We start from the raw sequence: 27,185 nt of genomic DNA on the forward strand, positions 1-27,185 counted from the left end.
TGCTTTGGTCGTAATTTAAGAAAACCCAAAGTTATTTACTCTGCTTTCCATGGAACATACACCTTGGTACCAGGTTGATAACATCCCTCATCAAGAGAAACAGAACACATAGTCCTTAAAGGGACAAGGTATCAGTCTGCTCTCCTTGGAGTCAGTGATACCGACACAGTGGGGTCAGTGACACAGTAACTATTAGATGAGAAATGCACAGCCCCATCCCAGCAGTTTCAGCAGAATGAACCCTGTCTTAGATTAGATTCCCCTACAGTGCGGAAACAGGCCCTTTTCCCCAACCAGTCCACACCGACCCTCCGAAAAGTAACCCACCCAGACCCATTTCTCTCTGACTAATGCACCTAATATTATGGGCACTTTAGCATGCCCAATCCACCTGACCCGCTCATCTTTGGACTGTGGGAGGAAACTGGAGCACCCGGAGGAAACCCACGCAGATACAGGGAGAATGTGCAAACTTCACAGAGTCACCCGAGGCTGGAATCGAACCTGGGGCCCTGATGCTGTGAGGCAGCAGTGCTAACCACTGAGCCACTGTGCTGCCCCAGGGCACGAGATTGTCCATCCTTATTCATTTATCACCTTCCAATTTTACTGAAGAGCTATGGGAAATTTGTAATCAAGTTTCACAGGAAAAGGAGGAGGCCATTCAGCCCCCAGATCCTGTTCCAATCCCTCAATAAGATCGGGGTTGATCTGTGGCCTCACTCCATTTGTCTGCCTTGACCCCATAATAAAAATCATTGCTTATGTCAAATATAAAATTTAACAATTGAATTGGTATAGACTGCAGTTTCAGGTACAGAGTCCCAAACCCTACCAACTCTTCCCATCTCCAAGTTCTCTTTCTTTCCTCCGTCCCCAGCCATCCTCCTGCATCTGGAGCGTGTCCCAGCGGCAAAATAAAACGGTGTGGTCCTCGCTGTCGCGGTGGTCAGCCATCCCTCTTCCTTCACCAGCATCAGCTCCCCACCATCAGATAATATCCTCCAGCGTAAATAAAAACCCTTGGAGCTAAGTGAGGGGGGGGGGGAGGGGGAGGGGGTGGAATATAAAATAAAATTGGTAACGGTCATCCGGCCCCGCTTACCGGCAAGATGTCTCACTGTGGGGAGGGGACCAGGCTCGATCCTCTCCCCCTCAGCCCCCAATGTCCACCATCATTACCTTCGGGAACAGGACTTTACTGACACAGTCCACTCTCCCTCCATCCCCCAATATCTACCATCATTACCTTCAGGAACGGTAGTTTGTTGACACAGTCCGCTCTCCCTCTGAGCCTTTTCCTTTCTGGGTGGGACCGCCGCCATTTTAGCTCCAGGCCCCGCCCCCTCCCCCGCCGCGCGCGAGCTGGCGGTTAACGGCCGCCTCGTGCCCCGAGTGACCGTTAGCAGCTGCTTCAGAAGATAAACTCTTTAAAGAGAAACAACCCTTTCAGGAGAGAAAACAGAAACACAAAAAGGCCGACTTCGGTGTCGCCAAACAAAATAATACGTTTTATAATGAAAAATACTCCTTCCCACAGGCAGGGAGGTGAAAGTGATGAAGAAATTGTGTGTCGCCGCATCAAGTCCCAAAGCGCGATCTTCCGAATGACGGCCGCCCCCGGACCCCAAACGTTGCCTCAGCTTTATCTCTCTCTGGGCAGATACTGCCAGACCTGAAGCACAAAGGGACTTGTTAGTCCGTGGTTGGATTCTCTTCATGTTAAAATGTAGCTTCAGTTAGCAGTTAGGAAAGTAAATGCAATGTTAGGGCTTGTTTGAGAAGGTTAGAATAGGGACGTGTTGCTCAGGTAGTATAAGGTATTTGGAATATTGTGAGCAGTTTTTGGTCCCGTATCTAAGGAAGGATTCTTTTTATTTCAAAAATACAATTTATTCATGAAAAATATATAGATATCCATAGTTACTAAAGAAGTTTGATTCTTTACAATAGCAAGTAAAGAAAACAAGACAAACATTGAAGTTGGACTCTATCCAATAAACAAACAAAAGGCATCTCTTACTTGTATAAGATTATTTCTAGTTTTGAGGTACCCAAAGGGTCTGATAACTTAATGGACCTCCACTTGCCTTCAGCAGAAAGACCTCAAACAGTGGTCCTTCCCCAATGTGTCTTGAAAGCAGCGGCCCCAAGCTTTAGTGCATCCCTCAGCACGTAGTCCTGGACCTTGGAACGTGCCAGTCTGCAACACTCGATGGGGGTCACCTCCTTGTTTTGGAAGACCAACAAGTTTTGGGCAGAACAAAGAGCATCTTTGGCCATGTTGATGGTCCTCCAGGCACAGCCAATGTTTGTCTCAGTGTGTATCACAGAATCCTAGAACGTAGAGTTCTGCTTCACAGAGCTGCTTGGGATGAACCTCAACAAAAACCACTGCATCTTTCTGCAGACTTCCTTTGCAAAGGTACATTCCAGAAGAGGATGTGACACAGTCTTTACTCAGTCTGCAGCAGCTTCAAGGGCAGAGTGTGGTGGCACACACAGTCTAGGAAATCAAGAGGGTCTTGCAGGTAGTGCCCTTCCCACCACCAGCCAAGCAATGCCTTGGTGTTTGTTGGAAAGTTCTGGTGATGAGGCATTTTGCCAAGTTACTTTTGACAGTCTGCTCAGGGAACCATGTTACAGGATCTACCCTCTCCTTTTGAGAAAGTCTGTAGCCTTAAAACTTGTCCATAAACGTAATGTTGAATTATAGAACACATTTGCTGCACACTAGAAAATAGACAGGCAGGGAAGGTAAGGCAATTAAGAATATTTATCTTGGCATCAGTGAATCTGTGTAAACAGGACACAGAGTGATAACATTCATGGCTGTTCCCTTGTGAAATTAGGAACAGTGTTTGATTCTGACCTCTAAATGAAACTCTGTATCAATTAACTTCTCTCCTGAATTATTGTCCTTCACTTATCTTTCTAGTTAAGAACATGCAGTGTTTTTGTAAACTTGATTTGAATAAAGGAAGCCTGTTTGTGACAGTACAGCAGCGTAACCTGCTGGGCTGTAGGGGAGCTGATATCCTACTCTCCTTAGTTATTAAGAACCTAGTTAGCCTGGCTTAAAGATATCAGTGCTGGAAATGTGTTGCTGGAAAAGCGCAGCAGGTCAGGCAGCATCCAGGGAACAGGAGAATCGACGTTTCGGGCATAAGCCCTTCTTTAGGAATGGGGAAAGTTTGTCCAGCAGGCTAAGATAAAAGGTAGGGAGGAGGGACTTGGGGGAGGGGTGTCGGAAATGTGATAGGTGGAAAGAGGTCAAGGTGAGGGTGATAGGTCAGACTGGGGTGGGGGCGGAGAGGTCGGGAAGAAGATCTCAGGTTAGGAAGGCGGTGCTGAATTTGATGGATTTGACTGAGACAGGGTGGGGGGAGGGGAAATGAGGAAACTGGTGAAATCCGAGTTCATCCCTTGTGGTTGGAGGGTTCCTAGCCGGAAGATGAGGCGTTCTTCCTCCAACCGTCGTTTTGTTGTGGTCTGACGATGGAGGAGTCCAAAGACCTGCATATCCTTGGTGGAGTGGGAGGGGGAATTGAAATGTTGAGCTACAGGGTGGTTGGGTTGGTTGGTCCGGGTGTCCCAGAGGTGTTCTCTGAAACGCTCCGCAAGTAGCCGGCCTGTCTCCCCAATTTAGAGGAGGCCACATCGGGTGCAGAGGATGCAATAGATGATATGTGTGGAGGTGCAGGTGAATCTGTGGCGGATATGGAAGTTTCCTTTGGGGCCTTGGAGGGAGGTGAGGGGGGAGGTGTGGGCGCAAGTCTTGCACCTCCTGCAGTTGCAGGGGAAGGTGCCGGGAGTGGAGGTTGGGTTGGTGGGGGGTGTGGATCTGACGAGGGAGTCATGGAGGGAGTGGTCTTTACGGAATGCTGATAGGGGAGGGGAGGGAAATATATCCTTGGTGGTGGGGTCTGTTTGGAGGTAGCAGAAATGACGGCGGATGATGCGCTGTACATGGAGATTTGTGGGGTGGTAGGTGAGGACCAGTGGGGTTCTGTCCTGGTGGCGGTTGGAGGGGCGGGGTTCAAGGGCGGAGAAGCGGGAAGTGGAAGAGATGCGGTGGAGGGCATCGTCGACCACGTCGGGGGGGAAATTGCGGTCCTTGAAGAAGGAGGCCATCTGGGTTGTGCGTTTTTGGAACTGGTCCTCCTGGGAGCAGTCCTCCAGCATCTGCAGACCTCACTTTCTCCTTAAAGGTATCAGTGTTACGTTGTAACAGTGATGCTATTGGTCATTAAAGGGGATGACTAAAATTAAACTAAACTGTCTGAAAGAGGTTTTTTTAATTCCAGACTTCCAAAAAGTACGATCTCTGGGACGAAACAAGAGAGGCTTACAGGTTGAGTCCACAAGGGGTTCCCTGGGCCATCTCAAATCTGTACTTTATCAATTTGGCGCTGCGAGCAGGGTTCCAACAAGGGACACGTTTGAGTGAAACTGGAAAAGAGGAGCTTTACCCAAGGGTCGGGCTCACACGGTAAGATTATATCTTGATTGCTCTTTGTGTGCTGTTTCCCCATTTCACTCTCACGGTACACTGACTGAATTCTAAATGAGATAGTTTAACTAGAAGCAGAAAATTATGGGGTTAGAGGCCGCTGTGTTTTGTGGGGTTAGAGACCCCTGTAGTGATTGGGGTTCGAGTCCCCTGTAGATCAGTAGTTTTGTGAAGGTCTAAAGTAAATAAGATAAATATGGTGCAACCCTAGATAAGATGGAAGACAAATGTCCCCTAACAAAAATAATAAGTCTGTATCCTAACTATGAGAAACAATTAAGGAGAATATCGACCACAGCTGCTCAACAGAATAGACTTGGGGGAAAAAAGAAAGGAAACTAAGCAGAAAGAAGCCATATCAGTGTGGAAAAAGGTAGCTCAGGAAAAATGGGAAAAATCCATGCAATCATCATGGAGACCAAACTTTATTAAAAAGGGGATAAGTCCATTAACTGAGGAAGGATCTGAACTAAATTGGATAGAACTAAAATGTACATATGAAGCACATGATTTAGAAGCAGAATTGGAATTGGCGAGGGAGAAAATAAAAAAATAATAAAAAGGTTAAGCAAAGAATCACAGTCGAAACTGAAATGTCAGGGGCCCAAAGAAAAGGGAAACGGCTGAATAAACAACAGATTGCAGCTGCAGCCGTGCAGGACTAGACGGACGATAAAGACTGTTCCTTATACCCCATCTCTCCCAAAGACCCATTACAAAAAAATCCTGATGCATCCGCGAATGAGTGATGGGACTCAGATTCAGAGGAGGAAATATTTTACGCCTCCCGTCCAGTCAGCTGATTTCCTCTGATTGCCCACCGGGGACCTCCTCAAGCCTCACCCACAGTACGACCAAAGTGAACACTCTTCATAAAAAAAAGTCGCCTGAACCCCACACCCCACCCACACTCTGAAGATCAATGTACCAAGGCCCATGCCCTTCCCCCAATGAATCATTGTCCCTGTGTGTTAGGAGCGTTACAACTGCACTGATAAGTGAACTTAAGGCCACTGATTCTGATCAAATCTAACTGCTGCTTTTAAAACCAGTTCATACTCTTTAACCAAAAAGAAAACAATGTACTGCTGAAAGAACCAAAACTTTGCTAGTTTTTAAAAAAAAAAGTATTTTAGTTTGACTTTAAAACAACCAGAAGTGCAAATTAGATACAAACTAATGCAATTTAAAATTCTGATTAGAAGGATTAGGCCATCATACAGGTTGGCAATTACAACTCTGCCTCCTAATTAGTATTTACAGACATCCTGTGGCATTCTACTGGGACCACATTTAATTCATTCAAGATAAAAGTACATGTGGCTGCTACACGATTATTTTAAAACTGCACCCAAATTCTCCCCGCCATTCATACTATGGTAGCGGCTGCCCCTAATATAACTTCACATCAAAATGTAGAAGTCTGTACATCCCATTCTGTGGTATCCTTGCTTACCTCTAAACGTACTCAGCACCTCACTGTGGCTCGACTCTGTCGCTATGAGATTTCTATACTTCAGAATCCACTTCTCTCCTTTAGAGACTGCTTCAAAATTTACCCCGGTACATTCCTGCAGGAAGAGCCTCTTGAACTGCCTGATCCTCCCCATGATTGTGTTCTCATAAATGAACTTGTTATTAAACCATGTCCTGACGTTATGGATCAGGCTCTTGTTAACCTTGACCTTACACTTTATGTCGATGGTTCTTCTTCTACTTCTCCAAAGGACAAACGCATGTCAGGATATGCGATCGTCACTTTGTCCTAAACAATCAAAGCTTATTCTGTCGACCCACCCTGTTCCGCCTAACAAGCTGAACTCTTTGCTTTCACCCATGTCTGTACACTTACTAAAGGAAAGTCAGCTAATATCTAGATTGATTCCCACTACGCTTTGGATGTGCCCATGATTTTGGTCAACTCTAGCAGCAGCGCAGCTTCCTTGCCTCATCAGGAACTCCTATCCTCAATGCTGTCTGTTTTGCTAATCCCCTCAGTGCTATTCAACTTCCCTCTCAGCAATTATCAAATGTTTTGTTCACTCATAAAGTAATAGAGATGTACAGCAGGGAAACAGACCCTTTGGTCCAACTCGTCCATGCCAAACAGACATCCCAACCCAATCCAGTCTCACTTGTTGCACCCGGTCCATATCCCTCTAAACCCTTCGTATTCATACACTCATCCAGATGCCTTTTAAGTGTTACAATTGTACCAGCCTCCACCACATCCTCTGGCAGCTCATTCCACACACGTACCACCCTCTGCATGAATAGGTTGCCCCTTAGGTCTCTTTTATATCTTTCCCCTCTCACTCTAAACCTCTGTCCTCTAGTTCTGCACTCCCGGACCCCAGGGAAAGACCTTTGTCTATTTATCCTATCCATGCCCTTCATAATTTTATACACCTCTATAAGGTCACCCCTCAGCCTCTGACGCTCCAGGGAAAATAGCCCCAGCCTATTCAGCCTCTCCCTACAGCTGAAATTTTCCAGCCCTGGCAACATCCTTGTAAATCTTTTCTGAACCCTTTCTACATCCTTCCAGTAGGAAGGAGACCAGAATTGCACGCAATATTCCAAAAATGGCCTAACCAATGTCCTGTACAGCCACAACATGACCTCCCAACTCCTGTACTCAATACTCTGACCAATAAAGGAAAGCATACCAAAAGCCTTCTTCACCACTCCTCTGGTACTTCCGATGTCACCCAAAGCAACAACTCTGCTAAGCGGCTAAGAAAGCAGCTTTTGAGCAAAAAGACATGGTTACTCAAATGGCAAATACTCTTCTGACACCCTGACCATGCCTGACCTAGAGCAAATATGGACCCATCAGGGGGGCACCTCTGATGAGGAGAAACAAAGATGGATAGACCATGGTTGTTATGTTACAATAAGCTTTGGGTTATGCCGGTAGGACAGACATGTCTGCCCAACACGACTTTGCTATTCTAGTTGATTATGTTCATACACGCACGTATATAGGTAAGGAAGGAATGGTGGACAGAATTCTCCAAATTTGGTGGAATCCCCACCTGCAAGAAAAAGCAAAACAAGCAGCTGCAAATTGCCTAATTTGTTAAAAGCATAATCTGGGGAAAGGAGTAAAGTGTCCACCAGATGAAACTCCCTTGCCAAGTGCACCTTTTGATACTATCCAGTTAGATTTTGTAGAGTTACCGAGATGTCATTGTTATAAATATTGCTCAGTGATAATCAATGTATTTAGTAAATGGATTGAAGCTTATCCCTGTACTTACTGCACAGCAACAACTACTTGTAAAATTCTACTAAGGGAAATCATATCCAGATTTGGAATACCAGTAACAGTCTCTTCCAACAATGGTCCCCACTTCTGTGCGGAGCTAGCCAAGGCACAGTGTAAGAGTTTGAATATGAATAAAAAGTTCCATTGTGCCAACCACCCCCAAGCAGCGGGAATTGTAGAAAGAGCCAATGGTACCTTAAAAGGTCAGGGAAGAAAATTGGTAGAAGAAAGCTGATTGGAGGCAGATGTTCGCATGTAAAGGGACGGCTGGAAATGGGAAGCCTTCAGAAATGAGATAACAAGAATCCAGCGAAAGTATATTCCTATCAGGGTGGAAGGGAAGGCTGGTAAGTATAGGGAATGCTGGATGACTAAAGAAATTGAGGGTTTGGTTAAGAAAAAAGAAGGAGGCATATGTCAGGTATAGACAGAATAGATCGAGTGAATCCTTAGAAGAGTACAAAAAAAGTAGGAGTATACTTAAGAGGCAAATCAAGAGAGCAAAATGGGGACATTAGATGGCTTTGACAAATAGAAGTAAGGAGAATTCAAAGGGTTTTTATAAATATATTAAGGACAAAAGGGTAACTAGGGAGAGAATAGGGCCCCTCAAAGATCAGCAAGGCGGCCTCTGTGTGGAGCCACAGAAAATGGGGGAGATACTAAATGAATATTTTGCATCAGTATTTACTGGGGAAGAGGATATGGAAGATATCGACTGTAGGGAAACAGATGGTGACTTCTTGCAAAATGTCCAGATTACAGAGGAGGAAGTGCTGGATGTCTTAAACGGTTAAAAGTGGATAAATCCCCAGGACCTGATCAGGTGTATCCGAGAACTCTGGGAAGCTAGAGAAGTGATTGCTGGGCCTCTTGCTGAGATATTTGTATCATCGATAGTCACAGGTGAGGTGGCGGAAGACTGGAGGTTGGCAAACGTGGTGCCACTGTTTAAGAAGGGCGGTAAAGACAAGCCAGGGAACTATAGACCGGTGAGCCTGACCTCGGTGGTGGGCAACTTGAAGGACAGGATTTACATGTATTTGGAAAGGCAAGGACTGATTCGGGATAGTCAACATGGCTTTGTGCGTGGGAAATCATTTCTCACAAACTTGATTGAGATTTTTGAAGAAGTAACAAAGAAGATTGATGAGGGCAGAGCAGTAGATGTGCTCTATATGGACTTCAGTAAGGCGTTCGACAAGGTTCCCCATGGGAGACTGATTAGCAAGGTTAGATCTCATGGAATACAGGGAGAACTAGCCACTTGGATACAGAACTCGCTCAAAAGTAGAAGATAGAGGGTGGTGGTGGAGGGTTGTTTTTCAGACTGGAGGCCTGCAACCAGTGGAGTGCCACAAGGATCGGTGCTGGGTCCTCTACTTTTTGTCATTTACATAAATGATTTGGATGCGAGCATTAGAGGTACAGTTAGTAAGTTTGCAGATGACACCAAAATTGGAGGTGTAGTGGACAGCGAAGAAGGTTAGCTCAGATTACAACAGGATCTGGACCAGATGGGCCAATGGGCTGAGAAGTGGCAGATGGAGTTTAATTCAGATAAATGCGAGGTGCTGCATTTTGGGAAAGCAAATCTTAGCAGGACTTATACAGTTAATGGTAAGATCCTAGGGAGTGTTGCTGAACAAAGAGACCTTGGAGTGCAGGTTCATAGCTCCTTGAAAGTGGAGTCACAGGTAGATAGGATAGTGAAGAAGGCATTTGGTATGCTTTCCTTTATTGGTCAGAGTATTGAGTACAAGGGTTGGGAGGTCATGTTGTGGCTGGACAGGACATTGGATAAGCCACTGTTGGAATATTGCGTGCAATTCTGGTCTCCTTCCTATCGGAAAGATGTTGTGAAACTTGAAAGGGTTCAGAAAAGATTTACAAGGATATTGCCAGGGTTGGAGGATCTGAGCTACAGGGAGAGGCTGAACAGGCTGCGGCTGTTTTCCCTGGAATGTCGGAAGCTGAGGGGTGACCTTATAGAGGTTTACAAAATTATGAGGGGCATGGATAGGATAAATAGACAAAGCCTTTCCCTGAGGCCGAGGAGTCCAGAACTAGAGGGCGTAGGTTTAGGGTGAGAGGGGAAAGATACAAAAGAGACCTCAGGGGCAACGTTTTCATGCAGAGGGTGGTACGTGTATGGAATGAGCTGCCAGAGTATGTGGTGGAGGCTGGTGCAATTGCAACATTTACGAGGCATTTGGATGGGTATATGAATAGGAAGTGTTTGAAGGGATATGGGCTGGGTGCTGGCAGGTGGGACTAGATTGGGTTGGGATATCTGTTCGGCATGGATGGGTTGGACCGAACGGTCTGTTTCCATGCTTGACATCTCTATGACTCTAAACCGATCTTAATTAGCTGCAAGTATTCCCATTTACCCTTTTAAATATGCCAACCATTATACAGAAAAAGACGGGATTCTTAGCGGCTGAACTAATATATGGAAAACTTTTGAGGACTTGCTGGTCTGCACCATTAACTGCCCAACACCCTGTTGATGTGCATGCCATGACAGAAAAGATGCACAGGTACCTGATTAAGCTAACCAAAGCATTGCAGTCTTATCATCAACAGGTCAAAGAAGCCTATCAGACACCAGGGAAGAAAGAAGAAAAAGCCCCAACGTTTAAAGACATTAACCCTTGTGACTACCTACTACTGAAAGACTTCAATCATGAAAAATTGGGCCTTTGCTGGAAAGATCCTTATGAAATTCTTCTGACAACTGAAACTACAGTAAAGGTAGAAGGACGTTCAACATGGGCGACAAAGGACATTGCAAGCTTGTATCTTCCTCACAGTCCTAGTGTTAGTACTGATATAGGCATCTGATGAAAACCCAACCCAAGTACATGCACCCAGCTGTAACCAACCCATCTGTGATATCTCAGACCGGCTAAACTCCAGTGTGACTGTATAAGTGAAACCTGTACTAAAACCATGGGAAGTTATGAATGCAGCTGCCCAGCTGAAACTCATTTAAACTACTCACATTGTGTAAGTAAATATCACTCTCGACCTTATTGTCATCCTCACAACACTTCTATGCCAATCATCATGAGATGGCATAATTCCATAACCTCATCCGCTCTGTCAACCAAAAACCGTTACTTGAAATGTTTGTCTATTCCCCTCAAACTGAACTGTACAGATTACAATATTGAGCACACAGTACCAAAATGAGACTGACCATCTACACCTTCTCAATGGAATCCTCTCCTATCCAACCTAACGCCACCGACAGCAATACCTTTACACATTTCCTGTATTCAGTAACTACAGTAATTGACAAGACAAGCTGGAAAGATGAACCAAGACCAAAAATACTATGCACTCCAAATCCTCCTCCTGTTACTAATGGTTTCTTTATTTAAGCTAAACCTCCTGATCCATGTGTTATCTACTCACTCTTCTATCATTCTGATGTACAGTGTGTAATTAGGACTCATCCACTTATGCAGTCCCTCATTTGTGATGGAAACACCCATTCGGTAGAAGAAGCGCGTCACTGTATAAAGTGTACAAACCTAAAGGATTCAATATTAACGTTGGTCTGCTGTTAAAATGGTGCACTGAAAGACCTTCTGGTACCCTCAATATGGGGCAAGTGAAACAAAAACTATGTAAAGACACTGATCATACCCCTGTTCTCCATCCATTAATACTCTTGGACAACTGAACATAACATTTGGTAGCACTCACTGTTTATAAGATTCAGCTCTCGCTCTGAGTGGACTCCTCATTCACTCACAGAAGCGCACCCTTGGAACTCCTTTTCGCCTTCATTGACTATGTGAAAACAAAGCCTACTCATATTTACCCAATGACTGGTACGGAAGTTGTGCCGTAGTACACACGTTACCACATTTTACCCTCCACCATGAAATGTCTGAAATAGATGATGAATGGAACACCCACCAACATGTGAATCAGTATGGAATAAAAAGTAAAGGACAAACAAAACTTACACAAATTCTTCCATCAACAAGCCTGGTGGTCCAGGTTGCTGGGAGGTCTTATTCCTGGCTGGTGTGTTGAGGTGGCCCTAGATCAGATAAGTGACCTGGCATATGACATAGAAAAACTTGCCAACTTGACTGCCCATGCTCTGAAGCTGGTGAACAAAGAGTTACAGGAGATCCGGATGATGATGCTTCAGAATCAGCTCGTGCTAGGTTTCCTCCTTGCTAAAGGAGGTGCTTGTTCAGTCATTGGCCCGCAATGTGGCACCTACTTCGATGATTTCTCAAAAAACATTTGGACAACACAGATATTATCAATAAATCGGGTCAAGACACAGGGAAGGTACCTGCCCCACCGTTATCCGATTCATCTGGATGGAGTGTTAGTTGCTGGCTATGGTCGCTATCTGGGTGGATCATATGGAACGTATTGATAGTCCTTTGTCTCATCTTAGGAATGTACATTGTCTGAAGCGGACCTTATATTGTATTTTGCCTAAGCAAAAGAGGAATCTGGTTAATCGACCCTTGCCTACCCCAGTACCTCCATGCCCAAACTTCCATGCTGAAATCTAGTATCTATCAGATGCTGCTCCTCTGGATGATGACTCGCCAGATGAGGCACTTGACTTACTAAGAATACAAATTGACTGAATGGACTATGCTGCTAGACCTGCTGAGATTTTCCAGCATTTTCTCTTTTGGTTTCAGATTCCAGCATCCGCAGTAATTTGCTTTTATAGTTCAACAGGTTTATTTAGAAGTACAGGCAGTCAATCCTTTATTCAAAATCCTGAAATCCGAAAAGCTCCCAAATCCAAAATTCCTTTTGTGAAGTTTTTTCTCATTCACAAAGTTGTTTGGCATGCAAACAGTTAACCTAACTCCACACCCACTCAACCCACATCGCTCAGATGTGACATGGGGGCATGACCCAGCACTGGCAGGTGTCAATTCTGTCTCAGGGCCTGTAATACCCACCAATGAGACTGCTGTTCAGTACAATTTTTAAAAATTTCATGATTAAACAGACACTTATTTTGAAATGCAAAAACTTCCGAATTCCAAAAACCAACTGGTCCTGAGGGTTCAGATAAAGGATTGTGTACCTGTAGTAGCTTTCGGAACACCTCTCCTTCAACAGGTAGCTCATGGGGCAGGTTCAAAAGACACAGAATTGAGAGCACAAGATCAAGTGTCATGCAACTGAAGAAATCAAGATTGCTGTTAAGTCTTTCTTTTAGAATGGGTTGCGGGTTTTAATTCATTAATATATAAATCCCAGAATTTCTTTCAAGTCATATTCCCAAGATAACTTAAGGTTTTACAAAAAAATGTGACATCGCTGCTCAGACAACGCATTAAGTGTGTGAGGTTAGAGACTGTATCTATTCCATCCTTGAGTCAGACTGGTTCTAGTTCCAACGTAGGAACTTATAAAATGTTACATGGATTAACTGCCTGCATTCACTGCCTGCAGGTTGTGTGCTTTTTGAGCAAAATAGATTGTATCTACAAATACAATTCTGCAAATGCAAATTCAGCCCATTGACTTAAATGTTTGTGTGTGTGCATGTGAGGGAGAAAGGAGCGTGTGTGTATGTGCATGCATGTGTATGCATGTGTGTGTGTAAGGGAGAGAGTGTGTGTGTATGCAAGCGTGTGTGCATGCTTGATAGACTGTGAGTGTGACGGAGTATAAGCCTGTGAGAGGGAGTGCAAGTGGGGATTGTATGTGTGTGTGGCTGAGAGAGAGAATATGTATGTGAAAGGGTCAATGTGAGTGTATGTGCATATAAGAATATATGTGTATGTGTGAGTATATGTGTGTATATAGTGTAGTGGAGTCAACTGTGGTGTAACATGAACCCCAGATCCCATTGAGGCCATCCTCATGGGTATCAAATCCCGTTGAGGCCATCCTCATGGGTATCCATCTCTACACACTCCACTCAGCATGCACACACTCACACTCTGTCCCTCTCCCCCAACCCCCAACACATACACACTCTCTTTCTCTCTCTCTCTCTCTCACACACACACATAAGTCAATGAGGTGAATTTGCATTTGCAGAATTGTTTTTGCAGATACATTCTATTTTATATTATTGACCAGAGACAAAGTAATTTGTGTTTTAACTCATCCATAAACACATTCTTGGAGAAAGCAAATTCAACAAAATAGTGTGATTCTCATTCCATTCTTCTCATTCTAACGCGGCAGAATAAAATACTGAAAGAACCCTTTCAACAACTGAGAGAGCCCTCAAGATTTTTTTGTAGCAGCAGAGAGAGAGCTGTATTGACCAGTTTCAACTCCAAAACACGAAGTTCAACAAGAGAAAGCAGAAACTAAAACCCTGGGAGTTTGTGGGCCTAACTCCATCCACTCAGGATGTTGTTGTGTAAATTTTAAAAATAACAAAACTATTTACTCTGCTTTCCAAGGAGCAGACTCCTCACCATTAGTTGACAATAGCTCTCTTCAAGAGAACAGGACAAAATAAATCCCTCTTAAAGGCATATTTCCGTCACACTGAAGTCCCATGTGGCCCAGACCATGTTAGAATGAAAGCTTACCTCCTCTGAAAGACATTTGTGAAGGAGATGGGCTTCTTTTTCCTGACAACTGATAACAGTTTAGTGGTCACCATTAGACTGTTAAGTCTAGATTTGTATTGAATTCACCGTCTGCTATTGTGGATATCGAACCCAGCTCCCCTAGATCTCTGAAATCATTGTCTCACAAGACCAAAACACTATCATCTCCCTTAATCTTTGACATTGGACTGGATCCACAGCAGCAGTCCCTGATACCAAGCTCCAAGAAGGCAGCGGAGTAGGATGTTCCAGCCAGAACACATCCGCTCCACGTGTTCTTCTTTCTCTTTTCCTGCTCCTTTCCTTCCTGGCCACTGGTGAGCAATGATTCCTTGCCTGCAGAGACGATTCCCGGCCTCTGGCAACCACTCCCGACCTCGAGGGAGCACGATTCATTGCCTGCAGAGATGATTTGCGCCCTTTGGTCACGACTCCTGGACTGGCACAGCAGCCTTCTCTCACGGTCTCCTGGCCTGGCACAACAGCTTCCTGGCATGTTGTGGGCAGCCTTAATGTTCCCATAGCAGCATTCCGGTGAGGCGTGGCATCCTCCTGGCCTGTTGCAAGGGCCTCCCAGCCTAGTGCAGCAGCCTTCCAGCGTGGCGTGCCATCCTCCCATCCTGGCACAGTGGCCTCTCAGTGTGGCATCCTCCTGACCTGGTACAGTGGCCTTACAGCACAGTGACGTCCCCGCCTGGTGCAGCAGCCTCCCGGGGCGACATGGCAACGTCCTAGTCTGGCGTAGCAGCCTCCTTGCATAGCGGCTTCCCGGCATTGTGTGTCACTGGTGCAAACTGAAAACTAGCTGCCAGCGTGGTCTGCTGTCCTGAACTTTTACTTTTGTATCTCAGTCGGTACTGTAATTGGTGAGGTATAAACTCCTCACTGTACTCATTGAGTATATGTGACAATAAAGGCTAGTCTATGTTTGCTCCCCTAGAACAAAATTGTGGTGCAATTCTGGTGATCTCCACAGAGAATGCTGGTTAAACCGTGAAGACTCTTAGCCCCAGTGTGTGTTCCAAATCTGGGAGGGGGGTTTCCATTCACAGGGAGAGGGACTAGGAGAGGAGTTTGAACCTGGACATCAGGCAAGAAGCTTTGCTTAATCCCAGATAAAGTGTCTGATTTCTAAACTGGAAAGATGCAATGGAGTCAGATTTTATTTGTGTGAAGACTATGGTTTACAGGCTTGAACATGTGGCGGAATTCCATCACAAATATTGGAAGTTGGGCGACATGGTGGCTCAGTGATTAGCACTGCTGTCTTGCAGCACCAGGAAGACAGGTTCAATCCCAGCTTCTGGTGACTATGTGTTGATTACACATTCTCCCTGGGTCTGTATCAGTTTCATCTGGGTGCTCTGGTCTCCTTACACAGACCAAAAATGTGCAGGGTCGGTGGATTGGCCATGGGAAACACAGCATTACTGGGATTGGGAGGCAGGTGTTTGAGTGGGACGCTCTTCAGAGAGTTGGTGTGGACTTGTTGGGCTGAAGGATTTGTTTCCACACTGTACAGATTTTTTTAAAAAAGCACTTTTTAATTTTGGTGAAATCTAACCTGAGACATGGTGGTTGGATTCACTGCTGAATACCTTCAAAGTTCTGATTGTCAGTATGTTCAGTCCTGTACATGAGGGAGTGACTCAATGTCCAATCATTCACCTGTCCATAATGTGACGGGCATCCATTTCTGGTTACTGTGCCGTGATTCCATATCTTGTACTGTCCTTCGTAAAGTGTGGATATAAAATTCTGGAGGCAATCTGAGCTGTGGAGACTCCAAAACTGAATGCAAACATTTTGCAGTTAATGTCCATGTCAGGTGTCTCCCATTCTCTACTTTATTGATCCCAGGTGTCTTCTTGTGGATGTTGTGGTCTTATGAGAAACTCCTGCCAGTCAGAGTAACCTATGAAAGAGAAGAAACAACTTCTGATTCCACCAAAAAATATTGAGTATATTAACTTGTTTCTGGGGGTGATTTGCTGCTGATGCATTTCCCTATGTGTCTCTAGAGGGGCAATTGTTTGATTTGAGATGTGTTACTATAATGGTTCAGATGATAAGACACAGAGCAACAATTATCTTTCTGCTAAAATCCATCATGCATAGAGAATATTTGATCAGTAACTTTGTCTCTTTTTTTCCTTTCTCTCTCTTACAGTTAGTCGAGCAGCAATTCTAATCTTATCTGAGGGCAAGTGTGGTCTTTCGACATGCACCGCTCGCTATCTGGTAACCATGGCAGTGTCTGATCTACTGTACGTTACTTTTGATATCATGCTTTCTAAGTTTACTTACTATTATTATCCATGGTGCCTTCTGGACATGACTCTTGTTTGTAGCGCCATCTATGCCCTGAGCCGCTTGACCGTTGATTGTTCTGTCTGGTTCACTGTCGCTTTTTTTTTGATTGATTTGTTGCCATTTATATTCATCAGATGACATCTCAGTATTGCACAGAGAAAACTGTAATGAGGGTTCTAGCAATAATCTGAATTTTCCTTTCTTTAAAGAATATTCCCAACTATTTTCGATTTGAAGCCGAAATGATCATTAACAATGTTCCACGGTACTGTTACACCACCTACAGATATTATAATGATGCTCATTGGCTGAGTTATCGATATATTGAAACATTTTTAACACCACTTCTCCCATTCACTTTTATTCTCTTTCTGAACATCCTGAATACATGAGTGAGAATTTAAAATTAAGAATTTGGAGATAGTATGTCTGTGTTGGTTCTTGCAATCACAGGTTGATCAGGGAATATTGGAATTTGCTGGGATATGCAAAGCAGGAGGGAGGAAGACATTTGGACAAAGTAAAGGTATGGAGTTTATAATCTGGTCTCCAGCCGATATGGTGCTTGTTACAAAGGTCCAGATATAACAACCGAAAAAATGACTGTTTCACCAAATATGAACTGAGGCAGGGGTTTAGGAGCTATTTTGCAGATGGAAGCAACTCTTCATAATGATGTAAATATCATTTTGAATTTATCACACCCCTCAATTCGAAGCCACAAGCAAACAGGGTTAATCCAGAGTCAGTTCACAGTGAGCTCCATGGAGACAGTGAGAGCCACAAAACATTTTTATGGAAGTACAAGACACATTTTTCAGGCAGTTAAGGCATGTAAGGGACTGAGGAGTCAAAGAAAAATAGAGAATGACCCCGAGATAGAGAGCAGAAAGAAATCTGTGACTTTACTCTTTGCCGTATCTGCCAGCTTCATACTTCTCTGGTTGGTGTATATTTTATATTTCTTCAATGTTGGTTATTATTTGGATGATTTTTATCTCTTCGAACTAATCACATTTATGCTGCGGGACTTAAGTTGCTGCATAAATGCATTTATTTATGTGGTGATGCAGAATAGTCTCAGAGACCAGTTAAAGTATGCAGTGAAATATCCACTTATAAAAATAATTCAATTGATGAATAAATGCATGTAGCTGGGAGTCAACATTAGGTGAAGCAGAGAACGGAATGAGGAGTCCACGTGAGGAATGGACCCAAAGGAGAAGGAGGAGCAGCAACATGATAACACTCCTTTCCTAATGGGCAAGGAATGACTCCATCTGAGGGGCAAAGTGAATGAGATTGGAGGTGTAAAGCCAGTGTAAAGTGCTGTCAGCAATGAGCAACAATTAGTAAAAAGTGGAACAACAAAAGCAAAACCGAAAAAGGAATTAAATATGCACAAAAGAAAATTCATCCGAAGCAACCAAAAGAGGGCAGTCATCTGAAGCAATCCATTCTCAGTGTGTGAACCAGACACTGATAAAAAACATGACCTGAGGGAATTATCACTGTTCACTGCAGGCCAGAGTGGAAAAACCAATGACTGGCTCCTGTCCATTCTTCCGCACTGAAGTCTCTGATATATACATCTGGAAAAAGTGAAAAACAAAAGTTCCTCTTATAAAGACTAAATAATGTGATGTGTAAACAGCAAAAAAAACTGCCTTTTCATTACAAACATATTTTCATCGATAATTTACTTTGCCCATTCACACTGTCTGCCCTGCCCTGAGACTGATATCACTCCATTTCATTATTCATTTCTTTACACAATCTTTGGGAAAGTCGTTGGGAAACTCCAAGGCCCAATTAGAGGGCTTGGTGGCAGATGTGATCCGAAGCTTGGGAATGGGGTCGGATATGGAAAATGAGGCAACATCTCGTACTTCCATGAAAATGTTTTGTGGCTCTCACTGTCTCCATGGAGCTCACTGTGAACTGACTCTGGATGAACTCTGTTTGCTTGTGACTTCATATTGAAGGGTGTGATAAATTCAAAATGATATTTACATCACCATGAAGAATTGTTTCCATCTGCAAAACAGCTCCTATATCCCTGCCTCAGTTCATATTTGGTGAAACAGTCATTTTTTCGGACCTTTGTAACAAGCACCATATCGGCTGGAGACCAGATTATAAACTCCATACCTTTACTTTGTCCAAATGTCTTCCTCCCTCCTGCTTTGCGTATCCCAGCAAATTCCAATATTCCTGTGATTGCAAGAACCAACACAGGCATATTGTCCTCCAAATTCTCGATTTTAAATTCTCACTCGTATTCAAAATGTTCCATGTTCTTCCACTGATTTCATTTTTATTTCGGATTGTGTGAATCTTGTTGCATAAACTCAATATGAAAGTGTTCGATGTTCTGCTATGCTGTAAATGTTACCAGCTGGTATGATGGTTTGATAAAAAATTACAGGTTTTGTTGCAGAAAGTGAAATGAAATGGCGGATAACAATCCCAGAAACAATAGTAAGTCTGATGATTGGGAGCAATTTAGGATCCAGCAGCACATGACCAAGAAACTGGTCGGGGAGGGACAGAATATGAATGCAGCCTTCCCTTGAAGCCAAGATGCCACTTACATTCCCAAGCCATTTCTAATCTCGACTATCAGCTCCCCAACAGCACTCACAAACCTATTTGGAGGAATTGTATGGATGTTCATTCCAGTCCTACCAAGATGTAAACTGTCCATCTTGTTGAGTTCTCGCCTGCTCCAGAACTGGTCCTAATGCCTTGAAACATGCTGCCTGACGTTCTGAACCCGTTTTCCAGACACATGTTCAACCATCCAATTATTCTGCTCGGATTCTGATCAACACATGGGACTGGCAGTGATTCTGAGAATACTGTTTCCACATCCTGCTTTTCAATCTCATTCCTTGCTGCCTCAAATCTGTTTCATGGACCACATCTCCGCATTCCCACTGAGGTCTTTGTCACCAACATGGAGCAATACCTCTGTCGTTTGATCCTCCTGCAGCAGAATTTCCTGCAGCTGTTCTGTGATTTCCTTGACCCTGGTAGCAAGGAGGTTATCATCGCATGCTGAAGGTATGTTTATAACTGTAGAAACTCCACTCTGCTCCCCTAACTAACGAACCCATTATCAGTACTGTGTACCCACTCTTCCTACCACCCTGTCCAGCTGACGTGACTCTGTCTGCGTTCCTCCGATGAGTTCTTTCCATCACAAGCTTCCAAAGCAGGAAAATGATGTCTGATCTCGATCATCTCAGGGGACTCCTGAGATACCTGGTTGTCACGTTTTCCTTATTTACCCATACACAATAACTGTGATGTACCCACCTCCGTAAATGTGTTACCCCCCTCATCCTCAGCCCCGTGGATGGCCTACAGTTACTCCCATTCTCGAAAAAAGAACTCTAGTTTATGCACACTGTCACGTTTCCAGGAGATATGTTTATCTCTGACACTTCGAACCTCCCAGAATCCCACATTCCACACGCTGACCATTTCCTTGCTCAGAGACAAAGAAAACTGCAGATGTTGAATTCCAAGGGAGACAAGCAGGAGGTTGGAAGAACACAGCAAGCCAGGCAGCATCAGGAGGTGGAGAAGGCAATATTTTGGGGATAACTCTTCTTCAGGACTTGGGGTGGGTTTGTGGGGAGCTGCAGATAAAGGGGGTGGCAGGGGCAGGGTGTTGGTGGGGATAGGTGAAGACAGGTAGAGGATATGACCTGGTTGGTCAATGGGAGGAGTGAATCCGGTTGGTGGCTGGGAGGAAGGGTCGATGAGAGGAATGGAAGGGAGCAGGGAGGAGCTGGGATGGGAAAGGGGGCTATTTGAAATTGTCTCATCTGTAAGGACTGTTTGGGGCACTGGATGGAGGTGAAGGGGGTGGTGTGCTGGTAGGTTTTGCATCATTGGTGAGACAGAGGTTCACCTGCCTCTCCTTCAACCTAGTTTACTGTATCCAGTGCTCCCAGTGTGGAGTTGTCTACATCTGGGAGACCAAATGGTTTGCCAAGCATCTCAGCCAGGCCCACAGAGGCCGACCGGACCTCCAGTCACAGTCCATTTTAATTCCCCTTCCCACTTCCTTTCTGACATGACCATCCTTGGCTTCCTCTACTGCCACAACAAATTAAACTACAAATTGGAGGAATAACACCTCATCTTCCGTCTGGGCAGCCTGCAACACGGAGTACTCAACATTGAGTTGTCCAATTTCAAGTAACCCCCTTTCCTATCCCCAACTCCCTTCCACCCCTCACCTCTCCCTTCCAGCCACCAACTGGATTCATTCCTCCCATTGACCAAACAGCTTGTCCTGTCTTCCCCTATCTCCAGCAAAACCTCAAGAGAAAGTTTTTTTCAGGGACCTTTCAAACCTCACCACCTTCTGTCTGATCACCTCGCTAATGGGATTTATGCAATATAATGTGGTCTCTGTGAAGTGAAGCTGTTTTGATCTTCTTGCTGACCACATTCACTCTCAGACAGATCAGCCAGAGACACGGTCAGTGTTTCCTGGAGCAGCCTCGTGTCTCCGATGAAGCCAATTTGCAAACCACTTGTGATGTCTGAGCTCTCTCTGTGATGTACACAGTGAGGTCACACTTTGACCTGTCCAGTTCAAGAGGCCTCACTGCGATCAAACAGGGAGTTACTGAAACCCTCACTATAACGTCCCTCAGCCCCAGCACCCCTCCCTATCTCTGTAACCTCCTATAGCACCTAGAATCCTTCCATCTCTGTCACTTCCGTTAATCTCTATAAACCTCCCTATCTCTGTAAATTCTGCCAGCCCCTAAACTCTTCCCTACCTTTGTAACATGCTCCAGCTCCTGCACACCTCCCCAGTTCTGCCACCTCCCAGAGCACCTACAACCCTCCCATCTCTGTTACCTCCTTTAGCCACAACAAGCCTCCCTATATCTGTAAACCTGCTCCATCCGTACACCCCTCATCTCCCTAATGTCCTTGCGAAACTACAAACCTCCCTATCGCTTTCAATTCCACCATCCAACAAAACTCATCCCTATCTTTGTAATATTCTCCAGACACTGCATCTGTCCCTATCCCAGTAATCTGTTCCAGCCCCGCCATCCCCTCCTCTCTCTGTGTCACCATCCAGCAGTTACATCCCTCCCTGTATGAGAAGCCATCTTGACTATCAACATTATTCCATATCTCTCCAACAGCCTCCAACCCCTATACCACTCCCTACCTCTGTAAACCCCTCCAGCTCCAATACCCCTCGTTATCTCAAATTTCCTTCCAGCACCTACACCCTCCTTACCTCCTTATCTCCCTCCAGCCCCTTCACTATCCGTCCAGGATATAGACGCTTCAGACAGGACAGGGAGGGAAGTAAAAGGGGGAGATGAGTTGCATTGCTGGTCAGGGATGATAGCACGGCTGTGTGAAAGGACACTATGGAGGGCTTGAGTAGCGAGGCATTATGAGTGGAGCTGAGAAATAAAGGTGCAGTTACATTGTTGGGGCTGTATTACAGGCCTCCCAACAGTGAGCGTGAGGTAGAAGAATGAATAGGTAAACAGATTTTGGAATGATGTAGAGGCAATAGGGTAGTGGTGATGGGAGATTTTAATTTTCCCAACATCGACTGGGATACACGTAGTGTCAGAGGTCTGGATGGGGCATAACTTGTAAGAAGTGTCCAGGAGAATTTTTTAGAGCAGTATGTCAATAGGCCGATGAGGAAAGGGGCCATATTGCACTTGGTGTTGGAGAATGAGCAAGGCCAGGTGGTAGAAATTGCGGTGGGGGATTTCTTTGGGAACAGTGACCACAATTCTGTAAGTTTTAGAATACTTGTAGACAAAGATGAGAGTGGTCCTAAAGGAAGAGTATTAAACTGGGTCAAGGCCAGTTATATCAAAATTAGGGAGGAGCTGGGAAATGTGGATTTGACACAGCTATTCGAAAGGAAGTCCACATTTGATATGTGGGAGGCTTTCAAAGATAGCTTAAAGTTAGTGCAGGGTAGGCATGAAAGCAAAGGATAGGAAAGGCAACATTCGTGAACTGTGGCTGACAGGAGAAATTATACGACTAACCAAGAGGAAAAGGGAAGCGTATATAAGGTCAAGGCAGCTAAGAAGAGAACAGGCCCTGGAGGAATATTGGAAGAGTAGAACCTGTCTTAAATGATGAATCAAGTGGGCCAAAAGGAGTCATGAAATAGCTTTAGCAAGCAGAATTAAGGACAATCCCAAAGCCTTTTATTCTTATGTAAGAAGCAAGTGGGTAACTAAAGGATAATGAAGGAAGGCTGTGTGTCAAACCTGAGAGAATGGGTTAGATTCTGAATGATTATTTTGCATCAGTATTCACTGAGGAGAGGGACATGATGAATGTTGAGATTAGAGATAGATATTTGATTAGTCTGGATTGTGAGAGGAAACCGGAGCACACGGAGGAAACCCACACAGACACAGGGAGAATGTGCAAACTCCACACAGATAATCGCCTGAGGTGGGAATTGAACCAGGGTCTCTGGCGCTGTGAGGCAGCAGTGCTAACCACCATGCCACCCACTGGGCCATGCTAAATTGCCCATAATGTTCGGTGCATTAGTCAGAGGGAAATGGTCTGGGTAGATTACTCTTTGGAGGGTCGGTATGGACTTGTTGGGCTAAAGGGCCTGTTTCCACTCTGGAGGGAATCTAATCTAATCAGTGAGTATAACCGGTTAGGTAGAAGGTTAAAAAAGACAGAATATAAAAAAAAGTAATCTCTGGTTTACTTCTGGTGCCAAGTTCTAATGAGGGAAGGAATAAAAGGACAGGGCAGATAAATCAATGGTTGACGAGGTGCTGCAATGTGCAGGGAGTCACTTTCTTGGAGCATTGGGATCTCTTCTGGGACAGAAAAGACCTGTTTAAAAGGATGAGTTTCACCTGAACTAGACCAATATTCTGGTGGGGAGATTTGCTCGTTCTATTTCAGGAGATTGTAAGATTTGAGAGAGGTGGGGTGTGGGCTTTCTGAACAACAGTGAAAATAGAAAGAAAGATGACAATGATTCTGAATCAGAAAACAGAACGTTCTTTAGAAAAGACAGTCAAGAACAAGTCAGAGAACAAAGGAACACTGAACAATTAAACTGCATTTATTTCAATGCAAGAGGTCTCAGGGATAAGGCTGATGAACTCAGGGCCTGTAAGGGAACATGGGCCTGGGATGTCATCGCTATCACAGAAACATGGCTGAGGAATGGAAAAGTCTGGCAGCTCAGTGTTCTGGATTTTAGATGGTACAGGAAGGACAGAAAGAGGCAAGGTGGGAGAAGGGCTGGCATTTTTGATTAAGGAAAATATATTCTTTTAATTAGAGAAGGTATTTCTGAGGGATCATTTAGTGAAAATATAAGGGTTCAAATTAGAAATAAGAAAGGGATGATCACCTTGATGGGATTTTACTATCAATGCCCCAATAGTCAGAGGGCAATTGAGAAGCAAATATTTCAAGAGACTTCAAATATAGCTAAGATAATAAGGTTGTAATAGAAGGGGATTTTAATTTTCCAAACATTGTCTCAGACTGCCATACTATTAAAGGATTTGATGGCGAAGAATTTGTTCAATTACAAGAAAATAAATATGTCCCTCTGAGACAGGCAAGAAGTGGTAAGATAAAGGAACCTTGGATGATGAGAGCGGTGGAGCTTCTCGTTAAAAGGAAAAAGGTAGCTTACATAAGGTGGAGGAAGCTAGGGTCAAGCGCTGCTCTACAGGATTATGGGCAGGCCCTCACTTCAAAAGGAGCTTAAAAATGGTCTGAGGAGAGCCAGGAGGGGGCACGAGAAAGGCTTGACAGAACGGATTAGGGAAAACACAAGTGCATTTTACACTTATGTGAGGAATAAGAGAATGGTCAAAGAAAGAGTAGGGCCGATCAGGGATAGCATAGGGAATTTGTGTGTGGAGTCTGAGGAGGTAGGGGAAGCCCTAAATGAGTTTTTTGCTTCTGTCTTTATGAAAGAAACGAACTTTGTAGTGAATGAAACCTTTGAAGAGCAGGTGTGCATGCTGGAATGGATAGAGATAGAGGAAACTGATGTGCTGAAAATTTTGTTAAACATTAAGATTGACAAGTCGCCAGGCCTGGACCAGGTTTGTCCTCGGCTGCTTTGGGAAACAAGAAATGCAATTGCTTCGCCACTTGCGAAGATCTTTTCATCCTCACTCTCCACTGGAGTCATACCTGAGGACTGGAGAGAGGCAAATGTAATTCCTCTCTTCAAGAAAGGAAATAGGGAAATCCCCGGCAATTAAGACCAGTAAGTCTCAAGTCTGTCGTCTGCAAGGTGTTAGAAAGGATTCTGAGGGATAGGATTTATGACCATCTGGAAGAGCATGGCTTGATTAAATGTAGTCAACACGGCTTTGTGAGGGGCAGGTCATGCCTCACAAACCTTATCGAGTTATTTGAGGATGTGACTAGAAAGGTTGATGAGGGTCGAGTTGTGGATGTGGTGTATATGGACTTCAGCAAGGCATTTGATAAGGTTCCCCATGGTAGGCTCATTCAGAAGGTCAGGAGGAATGGGATTCAGGGGAACATAGCTGTCTGGATACAGAATTGGCTGGCCAACAGAAGACAGCGAGTGGTAGTAGAAGAAAAATATTCTGCCTGGAAGTCTGTGGTGAGTGGTGTTCCACAGGACTCTGTCCTTGGGCGTCTATTGTTTATAATTTTCATTAATGACTTGGATGAGGGGATTGAAGGATAGGTCAGCAAGTTTTCAGATGACACAAAGGTTGGAGGTGTCGTTGACAGTTTCGAGGGCTGTTGTAGGCTGCAGCAGGACATTGACAGGATGTAGAGATGGGCTGAGAAGTGGCAGATGGAGTTCAACCTGGATAAATACGAGGTGATGCCTTTTGGAAGGTCGAATTTGAAAGCTGAGTACAGGGATTAAGGATAAAATTCTTGGCAGTGTGGAGGAACAGAGGGATCTTGGGGTGCAGGTACATAGATCCCCTAAAATGGCCACCCAAGTGGGCAGGGTTATTAAGAAAGCATATGGCATCTTGGCTTTCATTAACAGGGGGATTGAGTTTAAGAGTCATGAGATCTTGTTGCAGCTCTATAAAACTTTGGTTAGACTGCACTTGGAATACTGCGTCCAGTTCTGGTCGCCCCATTATAAGAAAGATGTGGATGCTTTGGAGTGGGTTCAGAAGAGGTTTACCAGGATGCTGCCTGGACTGGAGGGCTTATCTTATGAAGATAGGTTGACTGAGCTCGGACTTTTTTCATTGGAGAAAAGGAGGAGGAGAGGAGACCGAATTGAGGTATACAAGATAATGAGAGGCATAGATAGAGTCGATAGCCAGAGACTATTTCCCAGGGCAGAAATATATAACATGAGGTGTCATAGTTTTAAGCTGGTTGGAGGAAAGTATAGAGGGGATGTCAGAGGCGGGTTCTTTACACAGAGAGTTGTGAGAGCATGGAATGCGTTGCCAGCAGCAGTTGTGGAAGTAAAAAATTGGGGACATTTAAGAGACTCCTGGACATGCATATAGTCACAGAAATTTGAGGGTGCGTACATGAGGATCTATGGTCGGCACAACATCGTGGGCTGAAGGGCCTGTTCTGTGCTGAACTGTTCTATGTTCTATAAATGTTCCCACGAGAGACGGATCAAAACTTGAACTTCTCTTGAGAAATAAGGCAGGTTAAGTGACTGATGTGTTAGGGAAGATTAGAGTGGTGCTGGAAAAGCACAGCAGATCAGGCAGCATCCGAGGAGCAGGAAAATTAATGCTTCGGGCAAAAGCCCTTCATCAGGAATTTTGGGCAAAAGCCCTTCTGATGAAGAGCTTTTGCCCAAAATTTCCAATGAAGGATTTTTGCCCGAAGCATTGATTTTCCTGCTCCTCGGATGCTGCTTGACCTGCTGTGCTTTTCCAGCACCACTTTAATCTTAACTCTAATCTCCAGCATCGATAGTACCCACTTCCACGTGTTAGTCAGGGAACACATTTGGACCTGAGATCACAATACAAATAATTTTAAAATAGTTATGGAAAAGGATAAGTCTTCTATAAAAGTTAAAGTTCTGAATTGGAATAGGCATATTTTCAGGATATGAAACAAGATCTTTCAAAAGTTGATTGGAGTAGACTAATCGCAGGGAAAAGGAGGACTGACAAGTGGGAGGCCTTCCAAAGTGTGACAACAAGAGTTCAGAAATATTCTGTTCCTGTTAGAGTGAAAGGCAAGGCTGGTAAGGTTAGGGAACACTGGATGAATAAAGATGTTGAAATTAAAGTCAAGAATAAAAAATGATCATCTATTAGAGAGACAATTAGGATCAACTGAATGTCTTGAAGAGTATAAAGAGTGTAGGGACATCCTTCAGAAGGAAATGAGGAAGGCAACGAGGTTACAGGAGATAGTCTTGGCAGGTAAGGTAAAGATAATCCAAAGATTCTATGAATATATTAAGAGTGAGAGAGCAACTGGAGAGAGAATAAGATCCCTTTAAGACCAA

This window comes from Chiloscyllium plagiosum, unplaced genomic scaffold (genome assembly GCF_037043375.1).
Source record: "Chiloscyllium plagiosum isolate Xiang-an unplaced genomic scaffold, Cpla_swu_hap1 HiC_scaffold_31, whole genome shotgun sequence".
In the NCBI taxonomy this organism is placed as follows: Eukaryota; Metazoa; Chordata; class Chondrichthyes; order Orectolobiformes; family Hemiscylliidae; genus Chiloscyllium; species Chiloscyllium plagiosum.